Genomic DNA, 23,410 nt, shown 5'->3' with positions numbered 1-23,410 from the left:
CTGCTTCAAAAATTCTCGTTCAGGGTGCTAGTAGGGCTGGAGCCAGCCGTGAAACCACTGCTTAGTAAATTTACCCCTAAGGTTACCTGTACTTACCATTCTATGCTATAGCACAATTGTAAGGTTTGTATTTTCCATTTCAAACATGCTGTTGTAATGTTGGCACAATGACATGAATTAATGTAGCAACCAGTGAATATGCGTGTAAAACATCTGCGTTGTAGTTCTTATAAATAGGTGGGAGTTCACCTATTTTATCATTTCTCAACATCGCGTTTAATTCTTGTTCCTAATGTAAAAATAGAGCATGATTCAGTTGCCTGCCATGTAACTCATGCAAAGCTATATATTAGGTCAGAAATTAGGTCAATTACAAATTTCTGGAAGCTTCTGTATCTGAACACAAAGGCATCAGTCGTATATTCAAACCTGATAAGGAAGGAGTTTAGGGTGACTGTGTGAGCATGTAACGTCACACCGAAATATAGTATACATTACTTTTCAGCTGACCTGCACACTTAGTTTTTGAGATGATCGATATAATTGGCATTTGCAGTGAAGTGGATCTGTACCACGCTACCAGCCTGCAGGCAGCTGTCTAGCCAAAGCTACAATAATGCAAGCACCTACTATGAAGAGAGTTTTCTAGGACCAAACTCATCAATCAAAAGCTATTACATGCCAACAGCCTTCCACCATAGGATCCCTAATTCGATTGTTGCAGTGTTCTTGCTTTTGAACAGTCAAGACACATTTAATCATTTGATTTTTTTTTATTGTCATTTGTCCAAACTCACCCACAGAGACATTTTATTTAATTTAGAATTGCACAAAAGTTACAGTTTTCTCACATCTTCCGAATTAAAAATAATAAATTACATGAAATTATCTAGAAAAAAAAAGTCATGGGATTTATTACATGTAAAAGTCTATGACATATGTACAGCGTATGTTGTCCTGAAATGTTTTCATTAGAGATGGTCTAAAATTTCAAAACGATTCAAATTTAAAATGAATATCACCAGTTCTCATATACATATATGGGCCTTATTCAGCATGGATCGTTAATCTGAGAAATAGCAGAAAGGCTCTGACAAAAAGAAAAAAAATATCGCGCAAATTTACGAATGCAGAGCAGATCGCTATACACTCGCAGATGCATACGCAAATCCCGAAATTTCGAAGAATCTTTGCCGACTGAGTAAATGTAAGTAGAGCTGAGGTTGCCACTAATCTGCGACTGAGACGGACTGGAAGTGGTCTGCCCTGACATCAGAGACCCTCCCCAAAAATGCTTGGGGACGCCTGCGTTTTTTTCTGACACACCCAGAAAGCTTCAGGTTTCCGCCCAGAAATGCCGGCTTCCTGTCAGTTAAACAGCGGCTGCATTGCATTTACGATCTGTACATATTTTCTGTCACTCAGAGGCGGAACTACCGGCAGTGCAGGCAGTGCACTGCACTGGGGCCCGCCTCTGTCCAGGGGCCCAAGCATGTAATGAGTCAAACTGACTCATTACATGCCGCTGTGCGCTGCAGGCAACCGCTGCCCGCAGCGCACAGCCGCCCGGAGATAGGAGCTGAGCAGCGGTACAGACGGGGGAAGGAGGAGGGAGCCGGAGGACGGAGCCGCAGCAGCGCTTTGTTACTGGTGGAGGCGCTGCTGCTGCTGCTCCTCTGCTTCCCTATAGGCTGTCTTCCGAGAACAGCCTATAGGGAAGCAGAGGGGCAGCAGCAGCAGCGCCTCCACCAGTAACAAAGCGCTGCTGCGGCTCCGTCCTCCGGCTCCCTCCTCCTCATTCTCTACTGCCCGGGAATCGTCGTCTGACGCAGCTGCACCAAGGAGCCTGAGGGTAAGTATAATTCTTCTTTCTTTCTTTCTTTCTTTCTTTCTTTCTTTCTTTCTTTCTTTCTTTCTTGTGCCTGCCTGCCGCAATGTGTAAAAAGGGGGGACTACCTGCCGCAATGTGTAAAAAGGGGGGACTGCCTGCCGCACTGTGTAAAAAGGGGGGACTGCCTGCCGCAATGTGTAAAAAGGGGGGACTACCTGCCGCAATGTGTAAAAAGGGGGGACTGCCTGCCGCAATGTGTAAAAAGGGGGAACTACCTGCCGCAATGTGTAAAAAGGGGGGACTGCCTGCCACTATGTGTAAAAAGGGGAATCTGCCTGCCGTAATGTGTAAAAATGGGGACGCTGTCTGCCGTAATGTGTAACAAGGGCACCCTGTCTGCCGTAATGTGTAAAAAGGGCACGCTGTCTTCCGTAATGTGTAACAAGGGCACGCGGTCTGCCGTTATGTGTAAAAAGGGGTAATCTGCCCGACGCTATGTGTAAAAATGGGGAATCTGCCTGCCGTAATGTGTAAAAAAGGGGGGCTGCCTGACGCTATGTGTAAAAACGGGGAATCTGCCTGCTGCTATGTGTAAAAAGGAGGAATCTGCCTGCCGTAATGTGTAAAAATGGGGACGCTGTCTGCCGTAATGTGTAACAAGGGCACGCTGTCTGCCGTAATGTGTAACAAGGGCACGCTGTCTACCGTAATGTGTAAAAAGGGCACGCTGTCTGCCGTAATGTGTAACAAGGGCACGCGGTCTGCCGTTATGTGTAAAAAGGGCACGCTGTCTGCCGTTATGTGTAAAAAGGGCACGCTGTCTGCTGTAATGTGTAAAAAGAGGAATCTGTTCGCTGTAAGGTGTAAAAGGGTCTCTACCTGGTGTAGTGGTGCTACTGTGCGGCGTAATTTGAATAATGGAGACTACTGTGTTGGTATTATTTTGTGGCCACACCCCTTCCCCACGAAGCCACGCCACTATGTATTTTTGCGCGCGCCTACGGCGCGCACTGCCCCCGGGGTGGACTTGGATGGGGGGGGGCCCCAAAGCATTTTGTCGCACCTGGGCCCACCGCTTGCTTGTTCCGCCACTGCTGTCACTATTACCCCACGCACATGCACAATGCGAAAGCTACACGCGCAGTCATTCGATAATCGCTTTATTTGCAAATTCTCTCATTAGCAATCCATGGTGATCCTATGTTCAAAGGGAAATTAGCAGCTACCCTCTTTGGAACTAGAGATGAGCGGGTTCGGTTCCCTGAGAACTGAACCCTACCGGACTTCACTACCCGAGCCCGGATCCAATTCTGGCTCGGGTTTTCCCGCCTGACTCGGAAACCAGAATGAGGCAAAATGTCATCATCCCGCTGTCAGATTTTCGCGGGTTTTGGATTCCATATAAGGAGCCGTGCGTCGCCGCCATTTTCACTCCGGCATTGGAGAGTGTAGCGAGGGGACGAGTCTCCGTCCTCAGTGTCTGTGCCAGTGCCTGTGGGGGAGGGAAAGTGGGGTGGCGATTCCAGTGCTGTCTTGTGATGCTCAGTCAAGTGTAGTGTCTTATGCTGCATCAGTCCAGTGGTGTCCTCTGCTGCCATATGTCCAGTGCTACTGTGTAAGTCCAGTCCATTGCAGTGGTGCTGTGTTGTCGTGCATCAGTCCAGTGGTGGTGTCCCTGTGCTGCTGTATAAGTCCACTGATACTGCCGTATATGTCCAGTGATACTGCCGTATATGTCCAGCGGTACTGCTGTATAAATACAGTGATACTGCCGTATATGTCCAGTGGTACTGCCATATAAATCCAGTGATACTGCCGTATGTATGTCCAGTGATACTGCCGTATATGTCCAGCGGTACTGCCGTATAAATCCAGTGATACTGCCGTATATGTCCAGTGGTACTGGCGTATAAATCCAGTCCAGTGATACTGCCGTATATGTCCAGCGGTACTGCCATATATGTCCAGTCGTACTGGCGTATAAATCCAGTCCAGTGATACTGCCGTATATGTCCAGCGGTACTGCCGTATAAATCCAGTGATACTACCGTATATGTTCACTGGTACTGGTGTATAAATCCAGTGATACTGCCGTATATGTCCAGTGGTACTGCCATATATGTCCAGCGGTACTGACGTATAAATCCAGTCTAGTGATACTGCCGTATATGTCTAGCGGTACTGCAGTATAAATCCAGTGGTACTGCAGTATAAGTCCAGTGATACTGCCGTATAATTCCAGTGGTACTGCCGTATAAGTCCAGTGATACTGCTGTATAATTCCAGTGGTACTGCCGTATAAGTCCAGTCCAGTGGTGCTGCCATATAAGTTCAGTGGTGTTGTCCTGTGCTGTATATTATTTACTCCAAAAAAAGTGGGGTTATTAATATGTAATCGAAATAATTTTTACAGGGTTTGCCCTGTGTGGTATAGAGGTACTCTCTCCTGTGCTGCACTTTGTTATATAACTCCAGAAAAATAATGGAGAACAAAAATTTAGAGGATAAAATAGGGACAGATCAAGAACCACTTCCTTCTACTGCTGCTGCTACCGCTGCTGTTGCTGCTGCTGGGAGTCGATCATGATCCAAGAGGGGAAGTCGGAAAACCACTTGTACTATTTCAACTAAGCAATTGACTGTCCAACAGGAAGATGAAGTATGACAGCAGTCACCCTGTTGCAAAGCAGATTACTGAGGCCATAACAACTATGCTGGTGTTAGACGTGCATCCGGTATCTGCCATTAGTTCAGTGGGACTGCAGTGCCACTCCTAGATGGGCCAGGTGTTTGTGCCGCATACTTGTGTTGCTTAGCTTAGTCATACAGCTGCCTCATTGCACCTCTGTTACTTCTTTGCATGATGTGCTGTTTGGGGCCTAGGCCCTCATTCCGAGTTGTTCGCTCTGTAAAAATCTTCGCATCGCAGCGATTTTCCGCTTAATGCGCATGCGCAATGTCCGCACTGCGACTGCGCCAAGTAAATTTGCTATGCGGTTAGGATTTTTACTCACGGCTTTTTCATCGTTCTGGCGATCGTAATGTGATTGACAGGAAATGGGTGTTACTGGGCGGAAACAGGCCGTTTTATGGGCGTGTGGGAAAAAACGCTACCGTTTCCGGAAAAAACGCAGGAGTGGCCGGAGAAACGGGGGAGTGTCTGGGCGAACGCTGGGTGTGTTTGTGACGTCAAACCAGGAACGACAAGCACTGAAATGATCGCAGATGCCGAGTAAGTCTGAAGCTACTCAGAAACTGCTACGAGGTGTGTAATCGCAATATTGCGAATACATCATTCGCAATTTTAAGATGCTAAGATTCACTCCCAGTAGGCGGCGGCTTAGCATGAGCAAATCTGCTAAAATCCGCTTGCGAGCGAACAACTCGGAATGAGGGCCCTAGTTTTTTTAAGTGCCATCCTGTCTGCAACTGCAGTGCCACTCCTAGATGGGCCAGGTGTTTGTGCGCATACTTGTGTTGCTTAGCTTAGTCATCCAGCCACCTTGGTGCAACCTTTTGGCCTAAAAACAATATTGTGAGGTGTGAGGTGTTCAGAATAGACTGAAATGAGTAGAAATGAATGTTATTGAAGTTAATAATACTGTAGGAACAAAATTACCCCCAATTTTTGTGACTTTAGCCATTTTTATGTTTTTTTTCAAAAATCATCCAGATCCAAAACCAAAACACGAAAGGGTGGTTTTGGCAAAACCAATCCAGATCCAAAACATGAGCATGGAACCAGAACCAAAACCAAAACACGAAAAGTGCCCACCGCACATCTCTAATTTGGAACCATTAATTTAACTTTTGGAGACCATTTTCCTGTTTCCAATTCAATTTCTCAGTTGAAGGTTCACTGTTCATGTTCAAATTACTGTTTTTATATGTAAAAAAAACAAACACTATTTAAATAATATGTAAAATAGATGTTAGCCATTTAAAATAAAAAATGCAAAAATATTTAAAATATAACTGTATGAACAAACTCATCCATGAGCAGGGGTGGATTAGGATGGAAAACCAGCCTGGGATATTTATGGAAGCAGCCCTAATGGAGGTGCAGTCTGAGGAGGTGGGGTCTGTTGAGGGAGACGGAATCCCTCGTCATAGGGCCTTATTGTATGCAGTAACGGCCTTCCTTGCATCTTTTGCTGCAGCTGTGTTTGAGACCAGGGGCATATTGGGAACTAAAAGTGGACCTGTAAAATTTAGTAGAAGTGCCCCGACATGGGCAGCACAAGAGGTATAACATATCGTGTACCCATGGCAGCATCACTGGATGGCAGAGTTGCTGTACTGTAGAGATGGAGTAACAGAATGAATGGGGACAATGCAGTCCTGAGCGTAGTGGGCTGTCTGTCATGTGGAGGATGGGACCACACAACAACACACAAAACAGGCCCGACATACACGTCGGCCTACCAGGGCTCTTCCTGGTAAGCCTTATGGTCAATCCGCCCCGTCCATGATTATACAGACTCAGACACTGTCAAAGATAATCAAACAGTCAAAACAGGAAACTCCATCAGATGTTTGAATTTTAAAACTGATCAGTTAATCCGGTCTGATATTAGAAGCGCAGTGAGTACAAGCCCTGTAAATCTCCTGGTACTGTGATCACTTACTTGGGGTACCAGGAAGGTTCTCTCCTATGGTATCCACAAGAAGGCACTTGAATATTTGGGTGCTGCAAACAGCAAACAGTAATAACTTAAGTAGTGGACAGGTGTCAGACAATGGGCCTAGTTCAGACCTGATTACTGCTGTTTTCGTTTTCGCACAGCAGCCGATCAGTATTGAACTGGTCTGAACTGATTGACAGGCAGAGTTGGCCACCATTTAGGGGGCGCGGTCCGGGCAACAGCAGCTGCTGCGACCCTCACAGCAACGAGTAGCTACTGCCAGCATGCAGGAGCAGCGCTGGCAGGGAGCTACTCTTCCAGTACAAAAGCATCGCCGTTGTGCGATGCTTTTATACTTGTGCGCAGGGAAGGGGTTGGGCCTGACATGCGGGGTGGACTAGCCCTGTGCTCCGCATGTCTGTGTGACTGGATGTAGATGTGCTAAATTTAGCACATCTGCGATCAGGTCTGAATTAGGCCCAATATCGGTGTAGTGCAAAGTCAAGTAAATCTCATGTTGAAAACAGAACATAAAGTGTATTACACGACTCTTCCTCCAGCAGAACAATCATGGTGGTTACACAAGTACAGCTTCTCTAAAGTATCTGCCAGCATTAAATGCTAGCAATGGAAATTATTTGTACTAATAATAAGGTTTAATTCTGCAGCACATATCAAAAGATGCAGCAAAATAATAACAGTCACATAACTGTTGTTGCTGGCTACAGTAGTTCTATAACATGTCAGGTCACAGCTCCTCCCATAAACAGCCATACAGTTGTCTCAAGATCAAAAGTTCTGCACAATATTTTTGTCCGCAGAGACCCTCTTGTCCATACCACACACTCCGCAGGCTTTCTCCAGGCAAAATTGTAACTACGGGGCACGTGTACTAAGCCTGTGAGAGCGATAAAGTGGAGAGAGATAAAGTACCAGCCAGTCAGGTCTTAACTGACCTTTTTCAAACATGACAGTTAGGAGCTATTCACTGGTATGCGCCTGCGGTTATATTCCCGACTGTCGGGATCCCGGCAGTCTAAATCCCGACAGCTATTGAAATGCAGACGGTCAGAATCCCGACTGTCGGCGAGAAACCTCACTTGGGTGGTGGTCCACGCCACCACCCGAGGGGGAATAGAACCTTGTGGTCGCCATTGGGGAATCCGGTCTGAAGATTGACACTGTCTAGGTCGACAATGTTTAGGTCAACCACTATAGGTCGACAGTCACTATGTCGACAGGGTCTGAAGGTCGACAGGATTTCTATGTCGACATGTGCTAGGTCGACAGATCAAAAGCTCGACATGAGTTTTTCACATTTTTTTCTTTTTTTGAACTTTTTCATACTTAACAATCCACGTGGACTATGACTGGAACGGTACTCTTGCCCGAAGCACGGCGAGCGGACACGGTGCACTAATTGGGTTTCCCGGTCACTGTACGGAGAAACCGACACCAAAAAAACATGAAAAACTCATGTCGACCTTTTGACCTGTCGACCTAGCACATGTCAACCTAGAAACTAAAGATGTGCACTTGAAATTTTTCGGGTTTTGTGTTTTGGTTTTGGGTTCGGTTCCGCGGCCGTGTTTTGGGTTCGACCGCGTTTTGGCAAAACCTCACCGAATTCTTTTTGTCGGATTCGGGTGTGTTTTGGATTCGGGTGTTTTTTTCAAAAAACCCTAAAAAACAGCTTAAATCATAGAATTTGGGGGTCATTTTGATCCCAAAGTATTATTAACCTCAAAAACCATAATTTCCACTCATTTTCAGTCTATTCTGAATACCTCACACCTCACAATATTATTTTTAGTCCCAAAATTTGCACCGAGGTCGCTGGATGACTAAGCTAAGCGACCCTAGTGGCCGACACAAACACCGGGCCCATCTAGGAGTGGCACTGCAGTGTCACGCAGGATGGCCCTTCCAAAAAACACTCCCCAAACAGCACATGACGCAAAGAAAAAAAGAGGCGCAATGAGGTAGCTGTGTGAGTAAGATAAGCGACCCTAGTGGCCGACACAAACACCGGGCCCATCTAGGAGTGGCACTGCAGTGTCACGCAGGATGGCCCTTCCAAAAAACACTCCCCAAACAGCACATGACGCAAAGAAAAAAAGAGGCGCAATGAGGTAGCTGTGTGAGTAAGCTAAGCGACCCTAGTGGCCGACACAAACACCTGGCCCATCTAGGAGTGGCACTGCAGTGTCACGCAGGATGGCCCTTCCAAAAAACACTCCCCAAACAGCACATGACGCAAAGAAAAAAAGAGGCGCAATGAGGTAGCTGTGTGAGTAAGATAAGCGACCCTAGTGGCCGACACAAACACCTGGCCCATCTAGGAGTGTCACTGCAGTGTCACGCAGGATGGCCCTTCCAAAAAACACTCCCCAAACAGCACATGACGCAAAGAAAAAAAGAGGCGCAATGAGGTAGCTGTGTGAGTAAGATAAGCGACCCTAGTGGCCGACACAAACACCGGGCCCATCTAGGAGTGGCACTGCAGTGTCACGCAGGATGGCCCTTCCAAAAAACACTCCCCAAACAGCACATGACGCAAAGAAAAAAAGAGGCGCAATGAGGTAGCTGTGTGAGTAAGATAAGCGACCCTAGTGGCCGACACAAACACCTGGCCCATCTAGGAGTGGCACTGCAGTGTCACGCAGGATGGCCCTTCCAAAAAACACTCCCCAAACAGCACATGACGCAAAGAAAAAAAGAGGCGCAATGAGGTAGCTGTGTGAGTAAGATAAGCGACCCTAGTGGCCGACACAAACACCGGGCCCATCTAGGAGTGGCACTGCAGTGTCACGCAGGATGGCCCTTCCAAAAAACACTCCCCAAACAGCACATGACGCAAAGAAAAAAAGAGGCGCAATGAGGTAGCTGTGTGAGTAAGATAAGCGACCCTAGTGGCCGACACAAACACCGGGCCCATCTAGGAGTGGCACTGCAGTGTCACGCAGGATGGCCCTTCCAAAAAACACTCCCCAAACAGCACATGACGCAAAGAAAAAAAGAGGCGCAATGAGGTAGCTGTGTGAGTAAGATAAGCGACCCTAGTGGCCGACACAAACACCTGGCCCATCTAGGAGTGGCACTGCAGTGTCACGCAGGATGGACCTTCCAAAAAACACTCCCCAAACAGCACATGACGCAAAGAAAAAAAGAGGCGCAATGAGGTAGCTGTGTGAGTAAGATAAGCGACCCTAGTGGCCGACACAAACACATGGCCCATCTAGGAGTGGCACTGCAGTGTCACGCAGGATGGCCCTTCCAAAAAACACTCCCCAAACAGCACATGACGCAAAGAAAAATTAAAGAAAAAAGAGGTGCAAGATGGAATTGTCCTTGGGCCCTCCCACCCACCCTTATGTTGTATAAACAGGACATGCACACTTTAACCAACCCATCATTTCAGTGACAGGGTCTGCCACACGACTGTGACTGAAATGACGGGTTGGTTTGGACCCCCACCAAAAAAGAAGCAATTAATCTCTCCTTGCACAAACTGGCTCTACAGAGGCAAGATGTCCACCTCATCATCATCCTCCGATATATCACCGTGTACATCTTCCTCCTCACAGATTATCAATTCGTCCCCACTGGAATCCACCATCTCAGCTCCCTGTGTACTTTGTGGAGGCAATTGCTGCTGGTCAATGTCTCCACGGAGGAATTGATTATAATTCATTTTAATGAACATCATCTTCTCCACATTTTCTGGAAGTAACCTCGTACGCCGATTGCTGACAAGGTGAGCGGCGGCACTAAACACTCTTTCGGAGTACACACTTGTGGGAGGGCAACTTAGGTAGAATAAAGCCAGTTTGTGCAAGGGCCTCCAAATTGCCTCTTTTTCCTGCCAGTATAAGTACGGACTGTGTGACGTGCCTACTTGGATGCGGTCACTCATATAATCCTCCACCATTCTTTCAATGGGGAGAGAATCATATGCAGTGACAGTAGACGACATGTCCGTAATCGTTGACAGGTCCTTCAGCCCGGACCAGATGTCAGCATCAGCTGTCGCTCCAGACTGCCCTGCATCACCGCCAGCGGGTGGGCTCGGAATTCTGAGCCTTTTCCTCGCACCCCCAGTTGCGGGAGAATGTGAAGGAGGAGATGTTGACAGGTCGCGTTCCGCTTGACTTGACAATTTTCTCACCAGCAGGTCTTTGAACCCCAGCAGACTTGTGTCTGCCGGAAAGAGAGATCCAAGGTAGGTTTTAAATCTAGGATCGAGCACGGTGGCCAAAATGTAGTGCTCTGATTTCAACAGATTGACCACCCGTGAATCCTTGTTAAGCGAATTAAGGGCTCCATCCACAAGTCCCACATGCCTAGCGGAATCGCTCCCTTTTAGCTCCTCCTTCAATGCCTCCAGCTTCTTCTGCAAAAGCCTGATGAGGGGAATGACCTGACTCAGGCTGGCAGTGTCTGAACTGACTTCACGTGTGGCAAGTTCAAAAGGTTGCAGAACCTTGCACAACGTTGAAATCATTCTCCACTGCGCTTGAGACAGGTACATTCCACCTCCTATATCGTGCTCAATTGTATAGGCTTGAATGGCCTTTTGCTGCTCCTCCAACCTCTGAAGCATATATAGGGTTGAATTCCACCTCGTTACCACTTCTTGCTTCAGATGATGGCAGGGCAGGTTCAGGCGTTTTTGGTGGTGCTCCAGTCTTCTGTACGTGGTGCCTGTACGCCGAAAGTGTCCCGCAATTCTTCTGGCCACCGACAGCATCTCTTGCACGCCCCTGTCGTTTTTAAAAAAATTCTGCACCACCAAATTCAAGGTATGTGCAAAACATGGGACATGCTGGAATTTGCCCATATTTAATGCACACACAATATTGCTGGCGTTGTCCGATGCCACAAATCCACAGGAGAGTCCAATTGGGGTAAGCCATTCCGCGATGATCTTCCTCAGTTGCCGTAAGAGGTTTTCAGCTGTGTGCGTATTCTGGAAACCGGTGATACAAAGCGTAGCCTGCCTAGGAAAGAGTTGGCGTTTGCGAGATGCTGCTACTGGTGCCGCCGCTGCTGTTCTTGCGGCGGGAGTCCATACATCTACCCAGTGGGCTGTCACAGTCATATAGTCCTGACCCTGCCCTGCTCCACTTGTCCACATGTCCGTGGTTAAGTGGACATTGGGTACAACTGCATTTTTTAGGACACTGGTGAGTCTTTTTCTGATGTCCGTGTACATTCTCGGTATCGCCTGCCTAGAGAAGTGGAACCTAGATGGTATTTGGTAACGGGGGCACACTACCTCAAGAAATTGTCTAGTTCCCTGTGAACTAACGGCGGATACCGGCCGCACGTCTAACACCAACATAGTTGTCAAGGCCTCAGTTATCCGCTTTGCAACAGGATGACTGCTGTGATATTTCATCTTCCTCGCAAAGGACTGTTGGACAGTCAATTGCTTGGTGGAAGTAGTAAAAGTGGTTTTACGATTTCCCCTCTGGGATGACCATCGACTCCCAGCAGCAACAACAGCAGCGCCAGCAGCAGTAGGCGTTACACGCAAGGATGCATCGGAGGAATCCCAGGCAGGAGAGGACTCGTCAGAATTGCCAGTGACATGGCCTGCAGGACTATTGGCATTCCTGGGGAAGGAGGAAATTGACACTGAGGGAGTTGGTGGGGTGGTTTGCGTGAGCTTGGTTACAAGAGGAAGGGATTTACTGGTCAGTGGACTGCTTCCGCTGTCGCCCAAAGTTTTTGAACTTGTCACTGACTTATTATGAATGCGCTGCAGGTGACGTATAAGGGAGGATGTTCCGAGGTGGTTAACGTCCTTACCCCTACTTATTACAGCTTGACAAAGGCAACACACGGCTTGACAAATGTTGTCCGCATTTCTGTTGAAATACTTCCACACCGAAGAGCTGATTTTTTTGGTATTTTCACCAGGCATGTCAACGGCCATATTCCTCCCACGGACAACAGGTGTCTCCCCGGGTGCCTGACTTAAACAAACCACCTCACCATCAGAATCCTCCTTGTCAATTTCCTCCCCAGCGCCAGCAACACCCATATCCTCCTCATCCTGGTGTACTTCAACACTGACATCTTCAATCTGACTATCAGGAACTGGACTGCGGGTGCTCCTTCCAGCACTTGCAGGGGGCGTGCAAATGGTGGAAGGCGCATGCTCTTCACGTCCAGTGTTGGGAAGGTCAGGCATCGCAACCGACACAATTGGACTCTCCTTGTGGATTTGGGATTTCGAAGAACGCACAGTTCTTTGCGGTGCTTTTGCCAGCTTGAGTCTTTTCATTTTTCTAGCAAGAGGCTGAGTGCTTCCATCCTCATGTGAAGCTGAACCACTAGCCATGAACATAGGCCAGGGCCTCAGCCGTTCCTTGCCACTCCGTGTGGTAAATGGCATATTGGCAAGTTTACGCTTCTCCTCCGACAATTTTATTTTAGATTTTGGAGTCCTTTTTTTACTGATATTTGGTGTTTTGGATTTTACATGCTCTGTACTATGACATTGGGCATCGGCCTTGGCAGACGACGTTGCTGGCATTTCATCGTCTCGGCCATGACTAGTGGCAGCAGCTTCAGCACGAGGTGGAAGTGGATCTTGATCTTTCCCTAATTTTGGAACCTCAACATTTTTGTTCTCCATATTTTAATAGGCACAACTAAAAGGCACCTCAGGTAAACAAAGGAGATGGATTGATACTAGTATACTTATGGATGGACGAGCGACTGCCGACACAGAGGTAGCTACAGCCGTGGACTACCGTACTGTGTCTGCTGCTAATATAGACTGGATGATAATGAGATGAAATCAATATATATATATATATATATATATATATATATATATTATCACTAGTACTGCAGCCGGACAGGTATATAATATATATTTATTATGTAATGACTGATGACGGACCTGCTGGACACTGTCAGCTCAGCAGCACCGCAGACTGCTACAGTAAGCTACTATAGTAGTATGTATAAAGAAGAAAGAAAAAAAAAAAACACGGGTAGGTGGTATACAATTATGGATGGACCAGCGACTGCCGACACAGAGGTAGCTACAGCCGTGGACTACCGTACTGTGTCTGCTGCTAATATAGATTGGATGATAATGAGATGAAATCAATATATATATATATATATAATATCACTAGTACTGCAGCCGGACAGGTATATAATATATATTTATTATGTAATGACTGATGACGGACCTGCTGGACACTGTCAGCTTAGCAGCACCGCAGACTGCTACAGTAAGCTACTATAGTAGTATGTATAAAGAAGAAAAAAAAAAAAAAAACACGGGTAGGTGGTATACAATTATGGATGGACCAGCGACTGCCGACACAGAGGTAGCTACAGCCGTGGACTACCGTACTGTGTCTGCTGCTAATATAGACTGGATGATAATGAGATGAAATCAATATATATATATATATATTATCACTAGTACTGCAGCCGGACAGGTATATAATATATATTTATTATGTAATGACTGATGACGGACCTGCTGGACACTGTCAGCTCAGCAGCACCGCAGACTGCTACAGTAAGCTACTATAGTAGTATGTATAAAGAAGAAAGAAAAAAAAACACGGGAAGGTGGTATACAATTATGGATGGACCAGCGACTGCCGACACAGAGGTAGCTACAGCCGTGGACTACCGTACTGTGTCTGCTGCTAATATAGACTGGATGATAATGAGATTAAATCAATATATATATATATATATATATATGTAATATCACTAGTACTGCAGCCGGACAGGTATATAATATATATTTATTATGTAATGACTGATGACGGACCTGCTGGACACTGTCAGCTCAGCAGCACCGCAGACTGCTACAGTAAGCTACTATAGTAGTATGTATAAAGAAGAAAGAAAAAAAAAACCACGGGTAGGTGGTATACAATTATGGATGGACCAGCGACTGCCGACACAGAGGTAGCTACAGCCGTGGACTACCGTACTGTGTCTGCTGCTAATATAGACTGGATGATAATGAGATGAAATCAATATATATATATATATAATATCACACTAGTACTGCAGCCGGACAGGTAGATATATTTATTATGTAATGACTGATGACGGACCTGCTGGACACTGTCAGCTCAGCAGCACCGCAGACTGCTACAGTAAGCTACTATAGTAGTATGTATAAAGAAGAAAGAAAAAAAAAACCACGGGTAGGTGGTATACAATTATGGATGGACCAGCGACTGCCGACACAGAGGTAGCTACAGCCGTGGACTACCGTACTGTGTCTGCTGCTAATATAGACTGGATGATAATGAGATGAAATCAATATATATATATATAATATCACTAGTACTGCAGCCGGACAGGTATATAATATATATTTATTATGTAATGACCGATGACGGACCTGCTGGACACTGTCAGCTCAGCAGCACCGCAGACTGCTACAGTAGGCTACTATAGTAGTATGTATAAAGAAGAAAGAAAAAAAAAAAAACACGGGTAGGTGGTATACAATTATGGATGGACCAGCGACTGCCGACACAGAGGTAGCTACAGCCGTGGACTACCGTACTGTGTCTGCTGCTAATATAGACTGGATGATAATGAGATGAAATCAATATATATATATATATATATAATATCACTAGTACTGCAGCCGGACAGGTATATAATATATATTTATTATGTAATGACTGATGACGGACCTGCTGGACACTGTCAGCTCAGCTGCACCGCAGACTGCTACAGTAAGCTACTATAGTAGTATGTATAAAGAAGAAGAAAAGAAAAAAACGGGTAGGTGGTATACAATATTATATATATATTATATACAATTATATATATATATTATATATATTAAACTGGTGGTGATTATTAAACTGGTGGTCAGGTCACTGGTCACACTATCAGCAACTTGCAAGTAGTACTCCTAAGCAGACAATCACAATATATATTATACTGGTGGTCAGTGTGGTCACAATGGCAGTGTGGCACTCTGGCAGCAAGTCCTGCTCTCAGACTCTAACTGCTCCCCACTGTCAGTGTCTCCCCCACAAGTCAGATATACATTATACAGTCACACTATCTATCTATCACTTCAGCAAGTAGTAGTACTCCTCCTAAAGTACTCCTCCTAATGCTCCCCAAAATTACTACTGTGTCTCTCTCTACTCTAGTCTCACTCTCTTCTCTATAAACGGAGAGGACGCCAGCCACGTCCTCTCCCTATGAATCTCAATGCACGTGTGAAAATGGCGGCGACGCGCGGCTCCTTATATAGAATCCGAGTCTCGCGATAGAATCCGAGCCTCGCGAGAATCCGACAGCGGGATGATGACGTTCGGGCGCGCTCGGGTTAACCGAGCAAGGCGGGAAGATCCGAGTCGCTCGGCCCCGTGTAAAAAAAACTGAAGTTCGGGCGGGTTCGGATTCCGAGGAACCGAACCCGCTCATCTCTACTAGAAACCCTGTCGACCTTCAGACCCTGTCGACCAAGTGACTGTCGACCTATAGTGGTCGACAATGACCTAGACACTGTCGATTTGATGAACTGGCCCGAAGTGTGGCGAGCACAGTGAGCCCGCGAAGGGACACGCTGCTCTCGAGGTCGGGATTCTGGCCATTGGGATTCCGACATCGGTATTTCAGGGTTCATACTGATCCCGATTGACTGGTACTTTCGCTCTCTCCACTTTATCACTCTCCAAGGCTTAGTACATCTCCCCCTAATTCTCTAATAGAGTGACAGTCAAAATATATCCCGTACTCCAGGGACTGTTCTTCCTGGCCATATTGATACTAATAATTCCCTGTAGCCATTAACCCTCTCAATGCTGGGCTTTTTTACATACCCATTACTCCTTTAAAAACTGCTTTCTTGTGTCCACCCTCCCTCTCACTATAGTGGCACTTCTCAAGCGGGTTCGTTAACAGGGATTCTTCACTTCTTTTAAAATGGGGCTCCTTCCACCTTACTGTACTTTAGTTCAGAGTCATTCAGTCTGTCCCAATCTGGTGACGGGTCTTTAAATTTATTCAAATATATCCACCCAAGATCCCTGTTATCTCAGTATCCATATTATAAAATCTGAAAATAACCTTTGGCTTGTATATTAGGGTACAGTGCTATTAAAATGTAATGGTACCCTATTAAAGTTTCTGCTTTATATGGCTCATAGGGCCTAATTCAAGGTTGATTGCAAAACAACATTTTCTTCTAGTGTGCAAAACCATGTGCACTGCAGGTGGGGCAGATGTAACATGTGCAGAGATAGATAGATTTGGGTGCGGTGTGTTCAAAATGAAATTTAAAGTGCAGTGTAAAAATAAAGCAGTCAGTATTTACCCTGCACAGAAACAATATAACTAGAGATGAGCGGGTTCGGTTCCTTGAGATCCGAACCCCCCATAACTTCACCCATTTTACACAGTTCCGAGGCAGCCTCGGATCTTCCCGCCTTGCTCGGTTAACCTGAACGAGGCCGAACGTCATCATCCCGCTGTCGGGTTCTCGCGAGATTCGTATTCTATATAAAGAGCCGCGTGTCGCCGCCATTTTCACTCGTGCATTGGAGATTGAATGGAGAGGACGTAGCTGCGTTCTCTCCCTGAAAAGCTCCGTAATCTGTGCTCAGTATGCTGCAAATATCTGTGCTCAGTGTGCTTAAAATATCTACGTTCTCTGCCTGAAAACGTTCCATATCTGTGCTCAGTGTGCTGCAATTATCTGTGCTCAGTGTGCATTATTGTGGGGATTGGGGACCACCAGTATATAATTAATTATATAGTAGTACAGTACAGTAGGCCATTGCTGTATCTTGCAGCTCCGTGTCACTGCAAGTATCCATTCCATTATCTGTGCTGTATTTTTGTGAGCAGTATAATAAGAATTTACTTACCGATAATTCTATTTCTCATAGTCCGTAGTGGATGCTGGGGACTCCGAAAGGACCATGGGGAATAGCGGCTCCGCAGGAGACTGGGCACAAAAGTAAAAGCTTTAGGACTACCTTGTGTGCACTGGCTCCTCCCCCTATGACCCTCCTCCAAGCCTCAGGATACTGTGCCCGGACGAGCGTACACAATAAGGAAGGATTTTGAATCCCGGGTAAGACTCATACCAGCCACACCAATCACACCGTACATCTTGTGATCTGAACCCAGTTAACAGCATGATAACAGAGGAGCCTCTGAAAAGATGGCTCACAACAATAATAACCCGATTTTTGTAACAATAATTATGTACAAGTATTGCAGACAATCCGCACTTGGGATGGGCGCCCAGCATCCACTACGGACTATGAGAAATAGAATTATCGGTAAGTAAATTCTTATTTTCTCTGACGTCCTAGTGGATGCTGGGGACTCCGAAAGGACCATGGGGATTATACCAAAGCTCCCAAACGGGCGGGAGAGTGCGGATGACTCTGCAGCACCGAATGAGAGAACTCCAGGTCCTCCTCAGCCAGGGTATCAAATTTGTAGAATTTAGCAAACGTGTTTGCCCCTGACCAAGTAGCTGCTCGGCAAAGTTGTAAAGCCGAGACCCCTCGGGCAGCCGCCCAAGATGAGCCCACTTTCCTTGTGGAATGGGCTTTTACAGATTTTGGCTGTGGCAGGCCTGCCACAGAATGTGCAAGCTGAATTGTACTACAAATCCAACGAGCAATAGTCTGCTTAGAAGCAGGAGCACCCAGCTTGTTGGGTGCATACAGGATAAACAGCGAGTCAGATTTTCTGACTCCAGCCGTCCTGGAAACATATATTTTCAGGGCCCTGACTACGTCCAGCAACTTGGAATCCTCCAAGTCCCTAGTAGCCGCAGGCACCACAATAGGCTGGTTTAATTGAAATGCTGAAACCACCTTAGGGAGAAATTGAGGACGAGTCCTCAATTCTGCCCTGTCCGTATGAAAAATTAGGTAAGGGCTTTTATAGGATAAAGCCGCCAATTCTGAAACACGCCTGGCTGAAGCCAGGGCTAACAGCATTACCACTTTCCATGTGAGATATTTTAAGTCCACAGTGGTGAGTGGTTCAAACCAATGTGATTTTAGGAACCCCAAAACTACATTGAGATCCCAAGGTGCCACTGGAGGCACAAAAGGAGGCTGTATATGCAGTACTCCCTTGACAAACGTCTGAACTTCAGGAACTGAAGCTAGTTCTTTTTGGAAGAATATTGACAGGGCCGAAATTTGAACCTTAATGGACCCTAATTTTAGGCCCATAGACAGTCCTGTTTGCAGGAAATGCATGAAAAGACCCAGTTGAAATTCCTCTGTAGGGGCCTTCCTGGCCTCACACCACGCAACATATTTACGCCAAATACGGTGATAATGTTGCACAGTTACATCCTTCCTGGCTTTGATCAGGGTAGGGATGACTTCATCCGGAATGCCTTTTTCCTTCAGGATCCGGCGTTCAACCGCCATGCCGTCAAACGCAGCCGCGGTAAGTCTTGGAACAGACATGGTCCCTGCTGGAGCAGGTCCTTTCTTAGAGGTAGAGGCCACGGGTCTTCCGTGAGCATCTCTTGAAGTTCCGGGTACCAAGTCCTTCTTGGCCAATCCGGAGCCACGAGTATAGTCCTTACTCCTCTCCTTCTTATGATTCTCAGTACCTTGGGTATGAGAGGCAGAGGAGGGAACACATACACTGACTGGTACACCCACGGTGTTACCAGAGCGTCCACAGCTATTGCCTGAGGGTCCCTTGACCTGGCGCAATATCTGTCCAGTTTTTTGTTGAGGCGGGACGCCATCATGTCCACCTTTGGTTTTTCCCAACGGTTCACAATCATGTGGAAGACTTCTGGGTGAAGTCCCCACTCCCCCGGGTGGAGGTCGTGTCTGCTGAGGAAGTCTGCTTCCCAGTTGTCCACTCCCGGAATGAACACTGCTGACAGTGCTATCACATGATTTTCCGCCCAGCAAAGAATCCTTGCAACTTCCGTCATTGCCCTCCTGCTTCTTGTGCCGCCCTGTCTGTTTACGTAGGCGACTGCCATGATGTTGTCCGACTGGATCAACACCGGCTGACCCTGAAGCAGAGGCCTTGCCTGACTTAGGGCATTGTAAATGGCCCTTAGTTCCAGGATATTTATGTGAAGTGACGTTTCCATGCTTGACCACAAGCCCTGGAAATTTTTTCCCTGTGTGACTGCTCCCCAGCCTCTCAGGCTGGCGTCCGTGGTCACCAGGACCCAGTCCTGAATGCCGAATCTGCGGCCCTCTAGAAGATGAGCACTCTGTAACCACCACAGGAGAGACACCCTTGTCCTTGGAGACAGGGTTATCCGCTGATGCATTTGAAGATGCGATCCGGACCATTTGTCCAGCAGATCCCACTGAAAAGTTCTTGCGTGGAATCTGCCGAATGGAATCGCTTCGTAAGAAGCCACCATTTTTCCCAGGACCCTTGTGCATTGATGCACTGACACTTGGCCTGGTTTTAGGAGGTTCCTGACTAGGTCGGATAACTCCCTGGCTTTCTCCTCCGGGAGAAACACCTTTTTCTGTACTGTGTCCAGAATCATCCCTAGGAACAGCAGACGTGTCGTCGGAATCAGCTGCGATTTTGGAATATTTAGAATCCATCCGTGCTGTCGTAGTACTACTTGAGATAGTGCTACTCCGACCTCTAACTGTTCTCTGGACCTTGCCCTTATCAGGAGATCGTCCAAGTAAGGGATAATTAAGACGCCTTTTCTTCGAAGAAGAATCATCATTTCGGCCATTACCTTGGTAAAGACCCGGGGTGCCGTGGACAATCCAAACGGCAGCGTCTGAAACTGATAGTGACAGTTCTGTACCACAAACCTGAGGTACCCTTGGTGAGAAGGGCAAATTGGGACATGGAGGTAAGCATCCTTGATGTCCAGAGACACCATATAGTCCCCTTCTTCCAGGTTCGCTATCACTGCTCTGAGTGATTCCATCTTGAATTTGAACCTTTGTATGTAAGTGTTCAAGGATTTCAGATTTAAAATAGGTCTCACCGAGCCGTCCGGCTTCGGTACCACAAACAGCGTGGAATAATACCCCTTTCCCTGTTGTAGGAGGGGTACCTTGATTATCACCTGCTGGGAATACAGCTTGTGAATGGCTTCCAATACTGCCTCCCTGTCGGGGGGAGACGTTGGTAAAGCAGACTTCAGGAACCGGCGAGGGGGAGACGTCTCGAATTCCAATTTGTACCCCTGAGATACTACCTGCAGGATCCAGGGGTCCACTTGCGAGTGAGCCCACTGCGCGCTGAAATTCTTGAGACGGGCCCCCACCGTGCCTGAGTCCACTTGTAAGGCCCCAGCGTCATGCTGAGGACTTGGCAGAAGCGGCGGAGCGCTTCTGTTCGTGGAAAGAGGCTGTCTGCTGCAGTCTTTTTCCCCTTCCTCTGCCCCGGGGCAGATATGAGTGGCCTTTTGCCCACTTGCCCTTATGGGGACGAAAGGACTGAGCCTGAAAAGACGGTGTCTTTTTCTGCTGAGAGGTGACCTGGGGTAAAAAGGTGGATTTCCCAGCCGTTGCCGTGGCCACCAGGTCCGATAGACCGACCCCAAATAACTCCTCCCCTTTATACGGCAATACTTCCATATGCCGTTTGGAATCCGCATCACCTGACCACTGTCGCGTCCATAACCCTCTTCTGGCAGAAATGGACAGTGCACTTACTCTTGATGCCAGAGTGCAAATATCCCTCTGTGCATCTCGCATATATAGAAATGCATCCTTTAAATGCTCTATAGTCAATAATATATTGTCCCTGTCCAGGGTATCAATATTTTCAGTCAGGGAATCCGACCAAGCCACCCCAGCACTGCACATCCAGGCTGAGGCGATTGCTGGTCGCAGTATAATACCAGTATGTGTGTATATACTTTTTAGGATATTTTCCAGCTTCCTATCAGCTGGTTCCTTGAGGGCGGCCGTATCAGGAGACGGTAACGCCACTTGTTTTGATAAGCGTGTGAGCGCCTTATCTACCCTAGGGGGTGTTTCCCAACGCGCCCTAACCTCTGGCGGGAAAGGGTATAATGCCAATAATTTTTTAGAAATTAGCAGTTTTTTATCGGGGGAAACCCACGCTTCATCACACACCTCATTTAATTCATCTGATTCAGGAAAAACTACGGGTAGTTTTTTCACACCCCACATAATACCCTTTTTTGTGGTACTTGTAGTATCAGAAATGTTCAAAACCTCCTTCATTGCCGTGATCATGTAACGTGTGGCCCTACTGGAAAATACGTTTGTTTCCTCACCGTCGACACTGGAGTCAGTGTCTGTGTCTGTGTCGACCATCTGAGGTAACGGGCGCTTTAGAGCCCCTGACGGTGTTTGAGACGCCTGTACAGGTATTAACTGATTTGCCGGCTGTCTCATGTCATTAACAGTCTTTTGTAAAGTGCTGACACTATCACGTAATTCCTTCCATAAGACCATCCAGTCAGGTGTCGACTCCCTAGGGGGTGACATCACTAATACAGGCAATTGCTTCGCCTCCATACCATTTTCCTCCTCATACATGTCGGCACAACGTACCGACACACAGCACACACACAGGGAATGCTCTGATAGAGGACAGGACCCCACTAGCCCTTTGGGGAGACAGAGGGAGAGTTTGCCAGCACACACCAGAGCGCTATATATATACAGGGATAACCTTATATAAGTGTTTCTCCCTGATATAGCTGCTGTATATATTTATCTGCCAAATTAGTGCCCCCCCTCTTTTGTTTTACCCTGTTTCTGTAGTGCAGGACTGCAGGGGAGAGTCAGGGAGCTTCCCTCCAACGGAGCTGTGAGGAAAAAATGGCGCCAGTGTGCTGAGGAGATAGGCTCCGCCCCCTTCTTGGCGGCCTTTCTCCCGCTTTTTTATGGAAAAATAGGCAGGGGTTAAATGCATCCATATAGCCCAGGAGCTATATGTGATGTATTTTTTGCCATATAAGGTGTTTTTATTGCGTCTCAGGGCGCCCCCCCCAGCGCCCTGCACCCTCAGTGACCGGAGTGTGAAGTGTGCTGAGAGCAATGGCGCACAGCTGCGGTGCTGTGTGCTACCTTATTGAAGACAGGACGTCTTCTGCCGCCGATTTTCCGGACCTCTTCAGTCTTCTGGCTCCGTAAGGGGGCCGGCGGCGCGGCTCTGGGACCCATCCATGGCTGGGCCTGTGATCGTCCCTTTGGAGCTAATGTCCAGTAGCCTAAGAAGCCCAATCCACTCTGCACGCAGGTGAGTTCGCTTCTTCTCCCCTTAGTCCCTCGGTGCAGTGAGCCTGTTGCCAGCAGGTCTCACTGAAAATAAAAAACCTACTTTAAACTTTTACTCTAAGCAGCTCAGGAGAGCCCCTTAGTATGCACCCTTCTCGTTCGGTCACAAAAATCTAACTGAGGCTTGGAGGAGGGTCATAGGGGGAGGAGCCAGTGCACACCAGGTAGTCCTAAAGCTTTTACTTTTGTGCCCAGTCTCCTGCGGAGCCGCTATTCCCCATGGTCCTTTCGGAGTCCCCAGCATCCACTAGGACGTCAGAGAAATAGTAGTACAGTGCAGCATTTTGGTGACCCAACAGTATATAGTTGTGTACAGTAGGCCATTGCTGTATCTTGCAGCTCTGTGTCACTGCAAGTATCCATTCCATATCTGTGCTGCATTTTTGTGAGCAGTATATAGTATTACAGTGCAGCATTTTGGTGACCCAACAGTATATAGTTGTGTACAGTAGGCCATTGCTGTATCTTGCAGCTCTGTGTCACTGCAAGTACCCATTCCATATCTGTGCAGCATTTCTGTGAGCAATATATATAGTATTACAGTGCAGCATTTTGGTGACCCAACAGTATATAGATGTGTACAGTAGGCCATTGCTGTATCTTGCAGCTCTGTGTCACTGCAAGTATCCATTCCATATCTGTGCAGCATTTTTGTGAGCAGTATATATAGTATTACAGTGCAGCATTTT

This window comes from Pseudophryne corroboree, chromosome 1 (genome assembly GCF_028390025.1).
Source record: "Pseudophryne corroboree isolate aPseCor3 chromosome 1, aPseCor3.hap2, whole genome shotgun sequence".
In the NCBI taxonomy this organism is placed as follows: Eukaryota; Metazoa; Chordata; class Amphibia; order Anura; family Myobatrachidae; genus Pseudophryne; species Pseudophryne corroboree.
Note: the sequence above shows the minus strand (reverse complement) of the source record.